This window comes from Danaus plexippus, chromosome 14 (assembly GCF_018135715.1).
Source record: "Danaus plexippus chromosome 14, MEX_DaPlex, whole genome shotgun sequence".
NCBI lineage: Eukaryota > Metazoa > Arthropoda > Insecta > Lepidoptera > Nymphalidae > Danaus > Danaus plexippus.
Window position 1 is genome coordinate 2043564 of NC_083546.1, and position 18129 is coordinate 2061692.

At 28.8% G+C, this 18129-nt stretch overlaps 1 non-coding gene across 1 annotated transcript; it reads right to left on the reverse strand.

Annotated features, from left to right (window-relative positions):
* Positions 1 to 1768: 1768 nt before the first annotated feature.
* On the reverse strand, positions 1769 to 1841 carry Trnav-aac (transfer RNA valine (anticodon AAC)). The gene has a single exon. It is a non-coding gene; the product is annotated as a tRNA-Val (tRNA).
* Positions 1842 to 18129: the final 16288 nt, after the last annotated feature.

An 18129-nucleotide genomic window follows, 5' to 3' on the forward strand; every position in this document is an offset into this window, starting at 1 on the left:
GCTTTAGGTTTTTTTTTCGCTTAAAATTTTCAATTTCTTATAAAAGTAAATTGTTTCAGCATAATATCGCAATTTGTTATGTTGGAGAATTTCATTTATCGACGTTGCCTCTTTAGTTTGGTTTGAATACTGTGAGAGCGAACCTTTTTTTGTTAAAAAATTGCTGTTTGTTTATATTACACTTTTTGTTCTGGTAATTAATATTTAACAAGCTTATTGCATAGTGAGCCCTCAAAACAGGGCGAATAAATAGGTACATTAATATATAGTATATCAAGAGTATTAATTACAGCAAATTACGTAATGACCCAAAGCCCACAGGATATGATACTGTCAGCTTATTTATTAGGCTTCAATTGATTCTAAAATGCAAATAGAAATGAGGTTATGAAGGTGCAACATAAATTTTATGAAGTTAAATTTGAATAATGTTCTTTTTTGTGGAAATAAGAATATTCTTGAATAATTATACTAATGATATTTTTAAAATCAAATGTTTAATTAATGTTTAATTTTATAAATTCTGATCGCTGATAAAAGAGGCTTTTTCATGTCTCAATAAATCATAATAGATTAATTGGAGATTATCTAAAGAAAAACATCTGATGGTAATGAAATACGGTTAATAAAGGTAAATTATATATACACATGATATTCTTGTGGCGAAGGACATAGGACTTAAAAACAGAAGCAATTCAAAAAAAGATATAAGACTTTAACATCCAGATTTCATCTTCAGAACAATATTTATTGAAATGAGATCAAATAATATTTTAACAATTTATTGAACGATAGAATTTTAATTGTATTTTGATATGGAATCTCTTGTATTCTCTTATATATGGACAAAATTGTACACTTTCAAATATTGGAATTTTTTGCCTCCTGTTTTCAACAGCGCTCCAGTCTAAACCAGTCGCTATTTTCGCAAGAACTAACTATTCTGATGTGTAATTTGAATTAAAAGTATTTCTTTTTTATAATATTGTTTTGCTTTTATTTCTCGATGCAACTGCTTTGTTTGTGATTGTTTATGATTTATTTAATATTTTGATGCAATGTTCCACAGAACTTGTTACGTATAACAATAATGAAATCAATATTCAGATTTCGTCCACAATAGATATGAGCATTACTATTTGAGTAGCAAATTTCACATTCAGACGACATGCGGTATTATTAATTTCTAACTACTGCTCGCAGGAAGCTCTTATGTTTTATGGTTGGTTATTGAGAATCAATAAGTTATTTAGATTAGGTTACAGCATCGCAATCTGTATGGAGTTGGATTTAAAATATGCATTATATGAGATGTTGAAGTAAATAGCATAATTGATAAGATATAAGAAAATATAATTTCTATGTTATTTAACTGCCATGCAAAAAATTATGTTCGTTGTGTGTTGATTTACTTAAATTAAAGTTCATTTGAGAGTTACGGTTATGTGTTTAGAATTGTTTGAATTGAAAGAAAAAACTGGAAAAAAAATCTAGTAGCATTAGGTTATTACGGTATTGCATTCAAGCGAAGTGGAGCCATCGCATGTATCTATGTCAAGGGACTACAGAAGACCTGTCTAGTGGCCAATTATTGTAAGCTCTTACAAAGTATGCTTGAAAACAGTCGTAGTCGTTTCTTAATCAGGCTAAAATATTTTGTCATTTTTTCGAGCATACTGCGCGTATTACATACAAATATTAAAAGAAAACTTTCTGTTTTAAGATATTGAAGCCGTTATAGGTTTTAGATAATTAATTAGCAAAAAACTGTTTCCGCCCGGGATCGAACCGGGGACCTTCTGCGTGTTAGGCAGATGTGATAACCGCTACACCACGGAAACGATATTATTGACTTTCAAAATGGTTCACCTGTTGTGGTTAATATATTTAATATAAAAACATATTGTAATATAATTTATCTATTAATAATATTTATGAATCGCCAAGGTTTGTGTATCTATTAATATAATTATTTACAATGTACAATAATTTCATCAAGCAATCGTTACTATTAAAAGTTTAAATTTACATAAGTGCTTAACCTAAATTTCATATCACTACAAATATACAGTTTAATTTGAATAAATAATTAGATCAAAAATATGTATTCGTTTTTTTTCATAAAGAGTGGATGATAGTACTTAACTGTCATTTCACCCGTTGTTAGGTTGAAATGAAATAGTGGGTATTAGATGCAGTACCTCAGCCACAGCCTTTAGCTTTAGCTCACTCCAGTCGTGAAGACCCAAAAAATGAAATTGGAAGGAAACATTGACACATACAAACTACAACGAAATGTTGGAGACTAGCCGTGTGTTCAGTCGGCCGGTGGTCAAAAGGGGATGGAGGAATTAAATTATGTGATTCCTATGCACATTTCACACTCTGCAAAGAGTATCCTATAGACACTGAGAGACTGTCTACGCCTGAGCTTAAGGTTTACTAGATTGGTTTTATTCAAATCATGGTCACCAACAAAGCTTATGCTATGTCTTAACTCGGAGTCCTGAAGCAGTGAGGTAACATTTTTCAGCCCCTGCCCAAATATGACAATAGAACTCCTAGAAACTAGAAAATATAAGTTTCATTTAAAAATTGATTATAATATTCGCGCAGAAATATTACAGCAGTCCGATCAGAACTAACATCTATATACGAGTATTTTATAAATCTATCAACTACCTCTGAGCCATTTAAGTACCTTAAAACGATTACGATCTGTTCATAACCGCTTTATGAAAGTTATTTAAATCGGAATTTCCAGTGGGGATATAGACATTCTTCTTATTATTATTATTTGAAATCAACAAACAAGGAAACTAAAATAACTTATTTGTGTGTACACAACCTGCTAGCTAATTAAAACTATCACAATACTTTTTATTAAAACGAGTAACATTACCTTTTTTAGTTAAATCTAAACTGGTCACATACCTTCCCTTTGTAATTATTTTAATGTTATCATCGAACAACAACAAACGACAACGACAAATTAAAAATTCAAACGAGAGTTGAAACTGTATTCGCAATTAATTTCGTTAAACACATCACCAGTACAGACCTCACAGCTATAATTTTCCATAATTCATTAATAAATTCACTCATTAGCTAATTAAAACTTATTTACTTGCGCATGGAAAGAAAATAATAACAAAAAGTGCGAAAAAAGTATTAGAACACTATACCAACAAATTAAATAGTCACTTTTAATTTGACAGTTTCTATCACTTATTTAACGAGTAGGGTTTTAAGGAAGCAGTGCCTCTCGAACCCTAACACATGCATAGGTTTTACACACACACATACAAATGTTTCCTGCATACAACACGAGATTTGTAGATCGTCCTTGAGATTATTTGTAGGGAATATATGCACCGAGTGGTTGTCCATAAGGTCGCTCTGGGTGGGAAGCGGCGCCAGCCGCTAGCAGCGGCCGATCGAAAATGTTAGTATTTAAGTTGATAGATAGCACTTTTAACAATTTTACCAAATCGTGAATCAAGTGACATATAACATGTCTGTAAACATTGGTATTCCGTAATGCATGATTAAAAGTATGTCAGTAATAATTAAATAATATAGTTTAAGTAGTTATGCGGGTGGGGTAAACAGTGCTTATTTGTATCTATGGTGTGCACGACACTGCAGACTGTATAGATAAATGCAACCAAACGTTAACATTGTCATAAAATATTTTGCACAGTATTGTGATCACCACCATTTGATTATTGGGTAGAAAAATTTATTTTTCCAGTACAGTAAAACTTTGTTGGTAAATATATTTATCGTTCATTTGTAAATATTATATAGTGATTAATAATATTTTTAATACTATATCAGACAAACAACATCAACGACACATAATGATATATTTTTATTACTATTATGTTTTTACACTTCCAATTGTAATTAAGCAAACACTGTGAATTTGTCCATTTTGATGTTGCTAAATAAGTCAAAGTCAGGCATACATTGATGATTGCTGGATACAATTAGGTCCCAGTTCTAGGACTAAATCAGAACACGGCGGCTATTTATTAAGTGTTAACTGGTTTCTGAAATGCAAATGAGAATTGCTTTGATATTCAACTTAGGTCCAAGTAATATTGCAAAGTCAAACTGTAACACTGGCAAAATTAACTGGAGTTACTTTGCATAATTGGAAATTACTCTTATTTGCGGTTTTCGGGTATATTTCAAATAATTTTATTTTAGATCCAAAATAAGTTATTAAATTTGTGATGATTTTTATTTGAATATTCGCATTTTAAAATTAATTAAAAATAAACTTGTACTTTTTAATACGAGTCAAGATGTACTTATTCCAGTGTTTAAATATTTTCCCCACTTCTAAAATTACTTTTATTTATATATGCATGTATTTTTGGTTTTAAATTTTCAATTGGAATGTATGAATTATATGTGATAGAAATAAAAAATACGGATAGCGTATATATAACTCTTAAGATGTGATAAATAATATTATGACAATATAATATAAGATTTAATCGAAATTAAGTAACAATAATAATTGATTTTGTCCACGTGGACTGTGGAGTCTTGGAGAGAAATTATTAAGTGTATTGAAACAATAGATATGGTAAGCAACTCCCAACTACATCTGTAGTTTAAGTCACATAACTCCATATACAATACAATTGTTAAACCTCGATGCTGCGGTAACTACACGGAATTTTGGGATAAATTATAGCCCATGGCTTGTTCTAGTATTTATGCTACATGATTGTAAAGTCATAATTTTTTTTAAATGTTTTTTGTGTGAAAGAGCAACAGAACTCTATAGATCCAGTCAAATAGCCCTGTAACAGCAAACTTTCATATTTAAAATGTTGGTTTGAACTGAGAATATTTTTTTTTGTACATATGTGGTTTATATTAAATAACGTATGACTACAACACGAATGATTAAATAACAAAATCTAGAAATATATTCAGACTAAAAGAATCATTTCTTTTTGTGTATGAAGCGAAGATGATAGAGACTAGCTGTGGTTAAGTAACTACAGCTCGAACATGGGCTGGCTCGACCGGGGAAGTACCACCCTCTCACAGGAAATCGGTGAGAAGTGGTCTTTAGGCTGGCTGCGTTTCCTCCGATGAGTGAGGGAGCCGGTAGACTTTCCCTGTTCCCACCCTTTTCTGCCTTTTCCTTATTCCCACCACTCCCTTTTCCTCAACAATCAAGGTTGGCAACGAATTCGGAAGATATATGTGGCAAAAAAAAGTTTTTAAGCAATTATTTTTCTTATCTTTTGGGTACTATAACAAACAAAACAATAAGAATCATTTTATCCAGAAAATCTTTTCAATTTACAGCCATTATGACGTGCAGAAATGTTCTTATACACAAAATATAAAAATATTTCAGAATGTCATTCCTGGTAAACATATGAATACATTCTATTGTTTGAATAATGTATGTGTTGGCTTTAAATATGTTTTGTATCATGTGCATGTGCAACTGTAGTTAACAGTTATAGATTGTGAATGTTTACTTAGCTTGCGCTAAAGCATTGCTACATTTGATGACAGTTTTAACATTATCTTGGCTTCAAAAAATCAAGTTGTTTGCCCCGTTTTACTGGGATGACCTTCTATATGTCCTTCTTTAATTTTTTCTAGGTTTTTGGCCCAATCTTTTGCTATATATCATATATTTCTATGGATATTTGATAACTTTCTACTCTCTGTTCTTATTCTTATAATTAATTTTTTATCTTGTTTTTCATAGCGCAGAATGTTTTTTATTCTACATATTAAGATAAGCTCGCAGAAGACGCTGTTTAGCTCCAGGCTCAACTTCTGTTAAATTTTTACATTTATAAAAATAAAGCAATTTTAATTCTTTCATACAATGAAATATTAATTGAACAAATGACACCATTTGACAGCCATTAAGGCGCGGTTTTCTTCCGTTCGTGTTAAAGTTGACAGTAACATGATGAAATAAATAAGCAATACTAAATTAAATATTCATTATATTCAGTATATGTAAAATAAATTATATGTCCCTAAATACGAGTATAATACAACATCTTAGTAGCTAAGTAACTTGTGGTAAATTTACTATATTCTAACAGAAAACACAGCAGGTGTAAAGAGCGATTTCATCGGCTTCAAATGCATAGTGTAGAGATTGTATCGGAATAGAAATGTGCTACATAAATGTACTGAAGTGTGAATGGAGCTTAACGAGTTAAGTTTATCGATAGATGGCTATTACGATAAATGAATCGAATTTGCATTTAACTTTATTTCGTGTATAGAAAATTACTGTCGAACTCACGAACATGCCAGGTTTTTTGCATATCAAAACATCAAATCATTTCATTTTCTATGTCCACCATTAGTTATAAATAAATGATTAAAAATCTTGCGAAAAAAACTATAGCAAACGAAATTCTATAGCTGCATTTTTTTATGTAAACACAACTATTAAACCACCTTTAGAAAAATATAATGATTTCACAACTTAAGGAATGAATGTAAAAAATATTTTTTGCGCTCTAATGGGTTTTGAACAAGTAAAAGATCGTAGTACTGAAAGCTGGCAAGTCTAAATAAGGTATGCACTGATAGTTAGACTAAAGTTATAAATATATCCAGATACCCAGATAGCCATAGATACAATTTGTGTGACTGATTTGCTGACTTGCTTGGTTTTTGTTAAAAAAGGCTTCAAAAGTGATCGGTTGATTTTATCTGGAGAGAATATTTATATATTGGTTTTATTTGGAGAGAGAACACTCGAATGGTTCGAGACCCCATATTGGTACTCTCAGGGAAAGCTTTAGGGAAATTTTCGTCACATCCTTCTTGTTTTTAGATAGTTAACATTAAAGGATATAACCTTATGAGATATAAATACATACTCGTACATATGTACATTTTCAGCTACAATGTCAAATATATATTTTTTAAATATAATTTTAATGAAACGCTTAAATAAAATTAATTTTCTTAAGAAATTTAAACGGTGAAGCAAGTTAAAGCTGTCAAATACTTACATTCGAGATACTTGTAGCTCATAGTACTCATCAATCTAAAAACAAAAAATGTGTTCATTAGTTTAGAGTGCATAGGATTTTAAAAGAAAAAAAAAATGTTTTTATATTCTACCTAAATTTGAAACCTAATTAGTCTGACACAATTTTTAATACATAAAATCAACTTTTTTTTTCAGATACAAAGTATTTTTCAAGTATTTTGTGGCTTGATATCGGTTATTCTTATTTTAACATTTTAATTAATTTCTCAAAATATTAATATAGGTATAGAATAGGATTGGTCTTTTCACCGAAAAGATATCATATTTTCTGTTTATAAGAAACACACAAAGCCTCTTCTTTTTAATTAATACCTTTTTCATCCACAAGTATACTATTTATCTATTAACGAATTTTATTATCTTATTGTTCTTACAAGGTAAGTTTATTATGTCACGTAGAATATGGTCTTTTGATTTCCGTACTTAACTTAATCAAAATTATGTCGGAGGTTTCACTGTGATGGAAAAAGACTGACTTGGCAGTTTTGTGTGGATGAGTCTTGGTTTAAGCTACATGGCATTTGGGATTGTGAGGTTTATAACGTTATTTTTATTTTCATTCGTTAAATCATAAAAGATTAATTTATTTAAAAGATAAATTATTCACGTGTTTATACTTAACTTAATCAAATTATTTTTAAATATTTTTTTACTTTGAACGCAATGAAAAGACGGAGTTCATTAACCACCGTGGGGTTTTATGTGAATGTTGATTTAAAAAAACGATCACTTGGTTTTAATAACGAATGTCACATGAATAATAACATCTGTAGATAATTTTATATAAACAACAAATATTATCATTACACAAGTGTAAGCGGCTAGTTCTACATTAGTTTATGCAAGTTCTTAAGCATGTAAATTCCACCAAAACTCATGTAAGCTCAAGCGTCCGAGGGAATAATGTTATTATGTCTGTAATAAGTTTGTTGAATATATGTATATATATGTTCCAATAGTTTAGATTTAAGAAAATCATCCAGGGTAAACGTATAAATCATGTCAACTAATAGATCTAAATTAAAATTATTTCTCCTATAAATAATTATTATAAGGTTTGTAACATTAAAGCGATATTGAACTTACAGTTGAATTAAAATTTATGTAGAAAATATAGAATGCCAATCATCGAAACAGGCAGGAGTCAAATCTGCTGTCTCTAGAATATCGAATCCCAGTTGACTTAACAGGTTTAACTCGAGTCAATGAGTTACTGGGTTTGCTTTAGAAAATCTATGTCAACCAATGTACTGCAAAATCTTGAAAACATTTACTAATCCAATACACTCTTTAACCATTTGTATTTGATATTGAGTAGAAATGGTAATAGAATACATTCAGTAAATTTAGGCTCAATTAATTATTTTTGCAAAATTTTAGTGTTTTAATTTAAAATTTCGATCGTATAAACTTACATATTTTTATAATGGATGGGTTAAATGTTCGTTGAATTTATTAAAACAATTCGCGTTGAATAGAAGTATTTCCAAGTAATATTTTTACTTTACACATGTTAACTATAGTAAAAGGGATCAATTGTCCAATCGCAAACAATGTGTTAGTTTTTATAAACATTTTTATTAAAATATTTTCATTAGAATTTTTACACGGTCCACTTTTTTTATTAAAGATAAAAACAATGGATTATATATATAAGATATTGGCGAGATACCAATTATATTAGTAAAACTGAGAATTTCGTTTTTTTATATTTCCCATATAAAAATTGTTTTCTATGTTCATTGTTTCCTTTTTTTAATTTGCACGTTTCTTATTGAGACCAATGCGAAATATCAATGGTATTAAGAATCGAGATGTAGATTAATCTTTTAAAAAAATTCACGTCTTGTAAAATATTCTAACTACGAAATCTGCCTTTGAGTGTTCAGTAGTAATTGGCGACTGCTGTTCATAATTGATGTCTTAATACTAGACGACGAAATTAAGCACAGACTTGACATAAATTATAACCAGTTATGATATTCATTTATTTATTCATTTAAATGAAACTAATATGACCGGATCACGGTTGCTGCAAAGTAACCGAAAAGTTGTTAATATGTAGGTTTTTAAAATAATAAAATTCGCGTAGCAATCCGAAATATATTAGTTTCATTTAATTGTTAAAATATACTTAATCCTCTTAACGACCTCTTATATTAAGTCATAGTATATAAACTATGTCTATAATTTAGTATATCATTAAGATATTTTATTCGAAATGTAAGTGAAACCATTTTAGACCATGTTAGATAATCAACGTTCATACAAACTTACAAAATAACTGTTGAATATTGTATTGTTTCGAGAGCTAGGACAGAATAAAAGTGTGAGAGTACCAGTATGTAATAGAAAGAATAGTTTACTGCTGCTGTTGCTTACTGTTTGCTGGGGGTAGATCATACAAAAGGAGGCAACATAATCAAATAATTACACAGTAAACACACGCTTGCACGCTTATTATCTGGGCGTCCACCTGTATATGTGTAATTAGGTCACTGTAGCAGGACTGATTCTAAACTAGAATGCCATTTATTAAAACCTAATTGGTATCTAAAATGCAAATGAGAATATTTTATTATTCTGCCCGGCTCTAGACTGTATTTTCAGAATAAACTTGGTTCGTTGTTATAAAATTTTATACTTGATTTTTTCGTTTATAACGGTATAGTGAAGGTTTTGCCGGTATTCGCAAAATAAATATATCAGTCGCATTGCAAATGGGGGGCAAATCAGAACACAATAATTTATACAACTTTAAAAATAGAAATGTAAATAAATTTAAGTATCTGTTTGTTATGATTAAATAATGGATAAGATTCTAGATTATTATATATATATATTTAGTTTATGATCCCTTGCTTTGGTGTTTCTGGGTCTAATTTAATAAAAAGAGAGACAGGAATTACTCAGAATTCTTATTTATTAAGATAAAGTTCTTGATTAAAGTGTATGGATTGTCTCTTTGTAATTTCCAAAGGAGAGCTTATCCAGGCAAATTCTTTGAAGTTTATCGTCATTCACAAACAAAACCAAAAATGTTTGATTGTCTATATTTATAACTGTTTCTTTTAATTGCATAAGAGTGTTATAATTTACGCACAATTTTCACCTTTCATGTTCGTCACATTTTGAATTTTCTAGAGAAAAATTGTATGGACATATCAAGTTTATTATAATGTAAGAAAAATAAGAATATTGAAGAATAAATATTTGCAAACGAATTGTGTATTGCTCCGAAAGCGTATAAAAAAATTATAATTTCAATAAGTTTCAATTTTGAGTAAAATGTACTTAAGTACAATCATTAAAAGAGAATTGATAGTAGAATTTTAAAGCGTATTCAGATAATACTAGTTTAATGTATAATCATATATTTTATTTTACGAGTGAACATAAGACATGCTTCAGTGTCTTTGAATATAAAACCTGGTTACTATTACAACCGTATTATACTTCCGTAGAAGGGAGTCTACGTTCAAAACATTATAATCTCTTCCTTCTATTAAATGCTTATTTATAACATAATTTTACAACATGATTATAAAGTAACTGACATGTTCTTAAGTATTAAAACATCTTTCGGTTACATTAGCTGAACGTGTAATTCGTTTCGAAGTTAACTTTAAAAATTAAATTGTAATCTAACTCATGTCAATAAGATTTAATGAGCAATAATAAAACATTACAAAACATGTAATTTTTACTAATTTAAAAAGATTATGAAAAATTTAAGACATTGCTTAGGACTTCTGAAACGAAAATTAAATTTTTATTTTTAATGATAAAAAAGTTTTTAAGCCCATGAGACAACAAACCGATAATATAAACATACATTTTAAATATTTCAAAAGCTACAGTGAATCAAACGATTACTCCGTTTATTTTTGGTAAATTTTACATTTAAGATGATCTTTAAAATTCTTCAATTTTTAATAAAATCTGCATTTTATATGGGTTACATAATTAATTGATGACAGCTAAACCAAAATGTTAAACCATAAGATTTTGGTCAGCCTTATTTATTCAATAAATGTCAAAGTGTGTAGCCATATGGTCTAAGGATAACCGAGAAAAGCTCCTGCCCCTAAGGAAGCAGCAGGCCAACATAAGGCTTAGGTTTAATATTGAGATACTATACATTAAAATAAGTTGCTTTATATACACATAACCTGTTTTTAAATTTATTAATATTAAATTGATATATATTCCAACAATTCGAAATAATTTAATTAATATTTTAATAAAATATTAACATATTTTAATTTAAATGATTTATATATTACCATGAAGTTATGAAAACTAAGCATATAAAATATTGATGCTAATAACTTTATGCATAAGATTGAATAAAGCAAACGAATAATAAACGATGTCTAAATTGCAGTGTTGTCCTCCAACTTAATGATGATCAACGAAACAAAGATATAAATAATCTATGTGTTGGTATGATGTACGTATATTCCCTTATAGTTCCAATAAGAACATGGGTTAGCGCACCCTTTTAAAACTTGCCACTATAATCAGTAACGAACGAACGAACATTTACGGTAACTTAATTAGATTTAATTTGATATTAGGTAGCCATTCATTATAAACTAAATGAGTTTTAGAAATTCAATTGAGTCTCTGTGTATTATATATTTCGAGTACTCACGAGCTAGAATATACACTCTTAAAAAACTGGTAAAAAAAACTTATAACTTTTAATTCTTATAAGCAATTTACACTATTTGGTTATCTATCATGTAACCTTATCTGAATTTTTATATTTATAAATAAAGAAGAGATTCTTTTAATGACATCAAAGATTTCGCGTGTACTGTACATAGGATAGTCACACACGCAGATAGCTATCTTAACGGATACTGACGACAAAACCCTAGCCAGTTAGCTACCGTTGGCAAAACTTAATTTCAGAGGGCCCGATACTTTGTGATGCTGACCATCTAGCTGCCGAGATGCGGCATGTAAAATATGCCCTCACCACCAACAACCTGCCCATGCCTCGCCAGCATCGCAAGAATCATTTGAAGTGACCCACAGTTAATCGAGCACCTGCCATATTATCCAATGTGAAGGGAGCTACTGACAGACTAGGTAACATCGTGAAGAATGATTTCATCAATACAATACACAAACCACAGAGAGTGAACTAATTCTTGAGATCAGTTAAGAGTACCATACCTTTAGAACAAGCGGATGTATATAAACTTGTGACCGTGACTTATTGGACAAACGAAGCCTTATCATATATTGGACAAACGTAGAAGAGCATCGGTACAAGGCTCAAAGAACATCTCAGACATTAAAAATGGGATCGAGTGGAAGTCAGCAGTGTGTGAACATACAACGGACAAACTAAAGCACTAAATTTGGTTTAACAAACCACAAGTTCTCGCTTGTGGAGACAAGTACCTACCGACAATAAACAGCGAGATTATTGAAATTAAAAAACACTCTAATTTCAATAGAGAAGAGGCTAGAATTTATCTTACACCTGGAACCCCTTAATCCAAAATCCTCAAATCAATTTTTAGGTTCATAATCAGGTTTTTAGGGAAAAACCCATGTCCGAGACCACAATGCAAAATCTCAATACAGTAGAAAATTAAGTAACCTTTGCCTGTAGATGACAAATAACAAGACTCACTGACAGACACTTTATACTCATCTTCCCGGGATCACGGTTGCTGTAAAGGAACCGAAACAGCGGAATTATATAGTTATAAAATAATAAAAGCATGTAGTGTCCGAAAAACTTGGTTTCATTTATAAGAGAATCTTTATTTTGTCCTTGACAATACTTACTTGGGGTTTGTGTCCTACATTTTTAACTTCTATGTCCCACTTCTCATTATTCACACCTCTTTCTGCACCGTTTTACCATTACGCAGCCGGTTAAATACTTGAAAATACGACATCTAAATAATACAACCTTTACAAGTCTGTTTGTTTTCGAAGATATTTCTTTATACTCGTAATAAGCGTTTATTAAATTACACTTGTAACGTGAATACGTGCTATAAAAATTATTTTAAGTGAGTTATGACTGAAGCGGGCCATCCAAGTTTATTACAGTATAAAATGAAATTTTCGTCATTAATTCAAAGAAAGGAATATATCAGTTATTTAAAAATAACTTTAAGGATAAATAAAACATAGTATAATACAAATAATTTTGACTTGACAAATAATATTTACTGAATAAAATGTTCAAAAAGGCTACAGAAGAAAAGTTTTTATTTTTATTTTAGTATTTATTATTTATATTGATACTTAATTTAAAAGAAATATGTTAGTTTTTGTAGAAGCAAGTAAAAAACCTTTGTGATCTTCAAAATCTCTTTTTTTAAATTGGATATACATGTTAAGTTAGTGATTTTAACAATGAGGCTGTAGTGTAGGCATATCTTGACAAAGTAAGTTAATAAGATAACCGTAATTTACTCTCATATTTTATTATTAAAGACTAAAAAAAGTTTAATTTACCCTCGATGTTTTCTTCTTAAGAACTTTGTTTGTTGTCAGTTACTTAATAATATTTTAAGATTTTTTTCTGAACTCAAAAAATCCGAGCATGTGTTCATAACCACTTTTACATAAACGTTAAGAAATATTGCAAAATTTTATTAAATTTTTCCTCATGAGGTGGAGGAGGAGTAACAATTACTTCCCTTTTATTTCTTTAATATTTTCTCCTGTCAAATATGTTAGCGTTCTTGTCAGAACTGCCCAATAACGTTAAAAATGATTTTATTAAATACCAATTCACGACATGACAACACGCACAGATAACATAAAAATACCTAGATTTTAATACTTCTAAGTAAAAGAAATTTGGGTTTGTGGAGGATTTACAGATAAAATGTATAAGACGATAAAGATTTATTTATTTTAAAGAAACAATTTTAGTTTAGAAAAAATCACCTACAGCACGTCAGGTGATTTTTTAGCTTTATATTTAAAAAAGTATACCATTATTAGTATATATATATATATATATTTATATATATATATAATTGTTAATACCACTGTAACGAAAAGTTCCTATTTATATATAATAAAAGTATACCTTGAATGACTTTAACACAAACATAACTTTGACTACTTAAGAAACCACTAAGTCAGTCAAAGTCAGAATTCGTTGGATGGAGTCTGTAGATCGTTTGGACAGGCCCATGTGAGTATTATATATATTTGTCCTTTTCGTCTTTTCTAATACATTAAAAAAAAAATTTTTGTTAATTAAAAACTAAAACATAAGTTAATTATTTTAACTAGGATCTTTTATTCTATTATTCGTATTAAAGAATATCTATATTTTTCATTATATAACACTGATAATTTTATGTTTACATTATTGAAAATTCCTTTTATCCATCCATTACCAAATAAAAGTCTAACACACGGGCTTGTCCAAACGATTCCCAGACTCCATCAAATGGATTCTCCCTTTAACTGAGTTAGTGGTTTTTTTAAGTAGACAAAATTATTTCGTTGAAAATGTACTATATATATAGGTAAATATTGTAATAGTGTTATTATTTTTCAAATATAAAACTTTTTACGAATATGGAAGGTTTTTTTATATTGCCATGAGTAAATTAATTTATTTCGTTATACTTTTATTCATAATATCTTTCATTGCTATTCTAGACACTTGCGGTATCCGATGTTTTGGCAAAGAAAGCGTAGTATATTTATTATCTAACCATTTTTCTTAGTAACACTTTATTGTCCTTTTTCTTATCACGTCTGATTATGACAAAATATTAAATTTATAAAAGAATATTAAAAAGTAAGTAAGTTTAAAATCTTATACAATAAAAGATATATTATTTCAGTTTGTATATAAAATAACATAAAATTTTAATCAATATTGAAATATTTGTAACCCTCGAAAATTTTATTAAAATTGTTATATTCCATATAAAGATGAATAAGCAAATTAATTATTAGCTGTTTTAAGTTCAAACGTTATTTGATAAAAAAAAAAGTATTCTTAATTATTAGGAATGCCAACGAACAGGTATGGTAGATTGTAAAATGCCTTCGCACGCCGTACTCCACATTCTTATCTCACCGTGAAATATTCGACGCTTATTTGAATTAACTTTTAACATATTCTGAAGTGTATAAAATGAGCGTCTCTACTTCCTATAACCTGCTGTGAGTTTTCATTACATTCATGTATTACTTTCTAAAAATGAGCCATTAGAAAATAATCGTTCCAATTAAATCATAGTTTCTAAGTGGACAATTTGGAGAAAATAAAATTTTATAATGAACGACTCTCAACATATCTCAAAGACATTTAATTCCTAGATATAGCATAAAAATATATTACATAATAAAAAAAAAATACGTAAAATTTTGTATTTATTTTAAATTTCACAAAAATATTTCACAGCTATAAACATTAACCATATTGAAACAAAACAAAATGAAAGAAGATTAAGTCAATTTGTCCGAAAATTTATGTATCGTATAACTTAACTAGTTGAAAACTGTTTACAATAAAGTTAATTTCCATTAAGCAATTTATATTTTCACAAATTTTTTTGTCGGATGAAAAATGTTCCACATATCTGAATCGTTTTTCTATAGGAATGAGATTCAACTATATTTTATTATCCTTAACATCGTTTATCTTAGCCACATGTCCGTAGTGCAGACAGAGTTTTAGTTAGTGCAGAAACTCGTAATATATTTTTTTATATCTTTTTCAATAGCTTACGAAAAGTCTTTTTACCTAAAATATCACTAAAGAGGATTTTCTAAACTTTCATTTAAATTTATTCAAACTGCTCTTTTTAAATAAAATAATAATATATAAATTTATATGTGTGCCTGTGTATTTGTATTTGTATGTCAACATTACATAATCTATTTGAATCCAATTTGCTTCTTTGATTGTCATAAATTTGTTAAATAAGAGCTCTCTAGTAAATTCAATAAATATGAGAGTGAAACCTCGAGAATAATGTATACATATATTACATATATGTAGAATATTTAGTATCCATTAAGAAACCAATTAGTTATTAATAAATGGGTGTTGAAAATCGCTTTAGGAACCATTGACCTAATTGCACTATACGAGTATATATAAATGTTGAATAATTGAATTTTAAGCTTGAATTAATCGTTACAGTAATTATTTATATAGGTATGATATTTTTGTAACATTTTAATTTGTTTGTTGAAATATTTTTTACTTGATGTCATAACTGTACTAAATCATTCTTGTCTACATATAACCTTATCGTCGGATTAATATATAATTCACAAACCAATCGTTTTTGTGATTTTTCAATAGAATATTATTGCGTAGCGAATAATCTCTATAAATAAATAAACTTTCAGTTAGTTAATAACCTATAGTTAATCCCTTTTTTGGTTATAGACTATAGACGTTCTGATTATAATTTGCCACGATACGCATAGCAAAAATATTTTTCTTTTTTATTTACAAAATGCCATTATTTTCTTCCAATTGGTTTTTGCATCTGCTTAATCTTTATATCAAAAATATGTCTGCACTAATGTTTCTAGTTTTTAATCTTTCTATTTGCTAAAAAACTGTTGGATTTTTTAATATTACAGGAAGAATTCATTTATTTCGGCATTTCAGGGATTTTATTCATATTCATGGAGATATCGCAATATCCCTATTAAGGACCATAGCAAGTAGGCTGATTAATTATGAAACATTAATTTCAGCACAATCGAAGTGATTTGAATTAGGTAACAAAGTGAATCTCATTTGCATCTCAGAAACCAATCTGTAGTTAATAAATGGCTTGTAGCAACGAATTAGTTCTGATGCAGTGACCCGATTGCTATACAGACAGATTCTGGTAACAAGTATTCCAGCTACATAATTATGCGATTACCTCAGCAGGCTTAGTAGAAATGGAAGTCGTAGAACAGTTTTTATTTTATAGTAAACCTTAATCGCATTAAAAACTGAGTGCTGTAACCAGGCTGTATATGTTTTTATAAGAGTCAATAAATAAGGTTATGTTTTGAGTTCTTCTATTGAATAACATTAAATATAAAACATATCTAAACAAAATTTTATTTGTTTGAGCTTGCTTTTTAAAATATATTTATATAATAGCAACTCTGTACATAATTTTTCATCTTATTAAAAATCACTGAAATACAGTATTAGGAATATCAATATTAGGGAGTAAACAATTGAAAGTGAATGAGAAATAATTGATATTTGATAATTTTGCTATCACTTTGTTACATTGAAAAGGAATTTATCAACAAAGTAAATTTATACGTTTCAACTAAAGTGTATTTGACGAGCTTTTAGAGATAACTGCTTTGAAACGTTTCCTTTGTCTTATTATTCAATGTTTCGTTTAAGAAACTGTAAACAGGCCACTTTCTAGTAAGAAACCAGTAGGTAATAGTTGAGGAAATGTTCATTCTCAACTCTAATAAAATATAGTGAACTCCAAGAAAATACTATTACTTGAAGCATCGAAAAAATGTTACTACAGCTGAAACGATTTCTGTTCAACTTGAAATGGATTCGCATTTACTAGATTGAATAACACCCGATGGACTACAAATTTGAAGGGCGTCTGGAATATGGTTTGCTTCATTTACGGTGACGGCGAGAGGATTCACAAAATATTGCAAAAGTTCCAATACATTTTGTGTAAAAAAAAATTTTCGAATATTTTTTAAACAGAACTGGATTCAAGAAAATCACCAATATTTAAATATACGACATAGAGGCTGTTGGCGTAAAATCGTATAAATAACTTGTTTCAAAATTAGATGGAAGCTAAGTGACATCAGTTTAATTTGAAGTAAACCAAACGTGGACATTCTAAATTATTTTCATTGAGGTCAGCTTATACCAAATAAGGTTGCATGGATTATCATAAAGATTTTAATTAACAGAAGATTACTTGATCTTTATAAATAGTTATAGAAAGATAGATAGCTAATAATTATTAGTATTTAAAGTCATTTTTGGTACAATATTTACAATGCAAGGAAGATATCACTGATACATTATTATAAAATTGCTA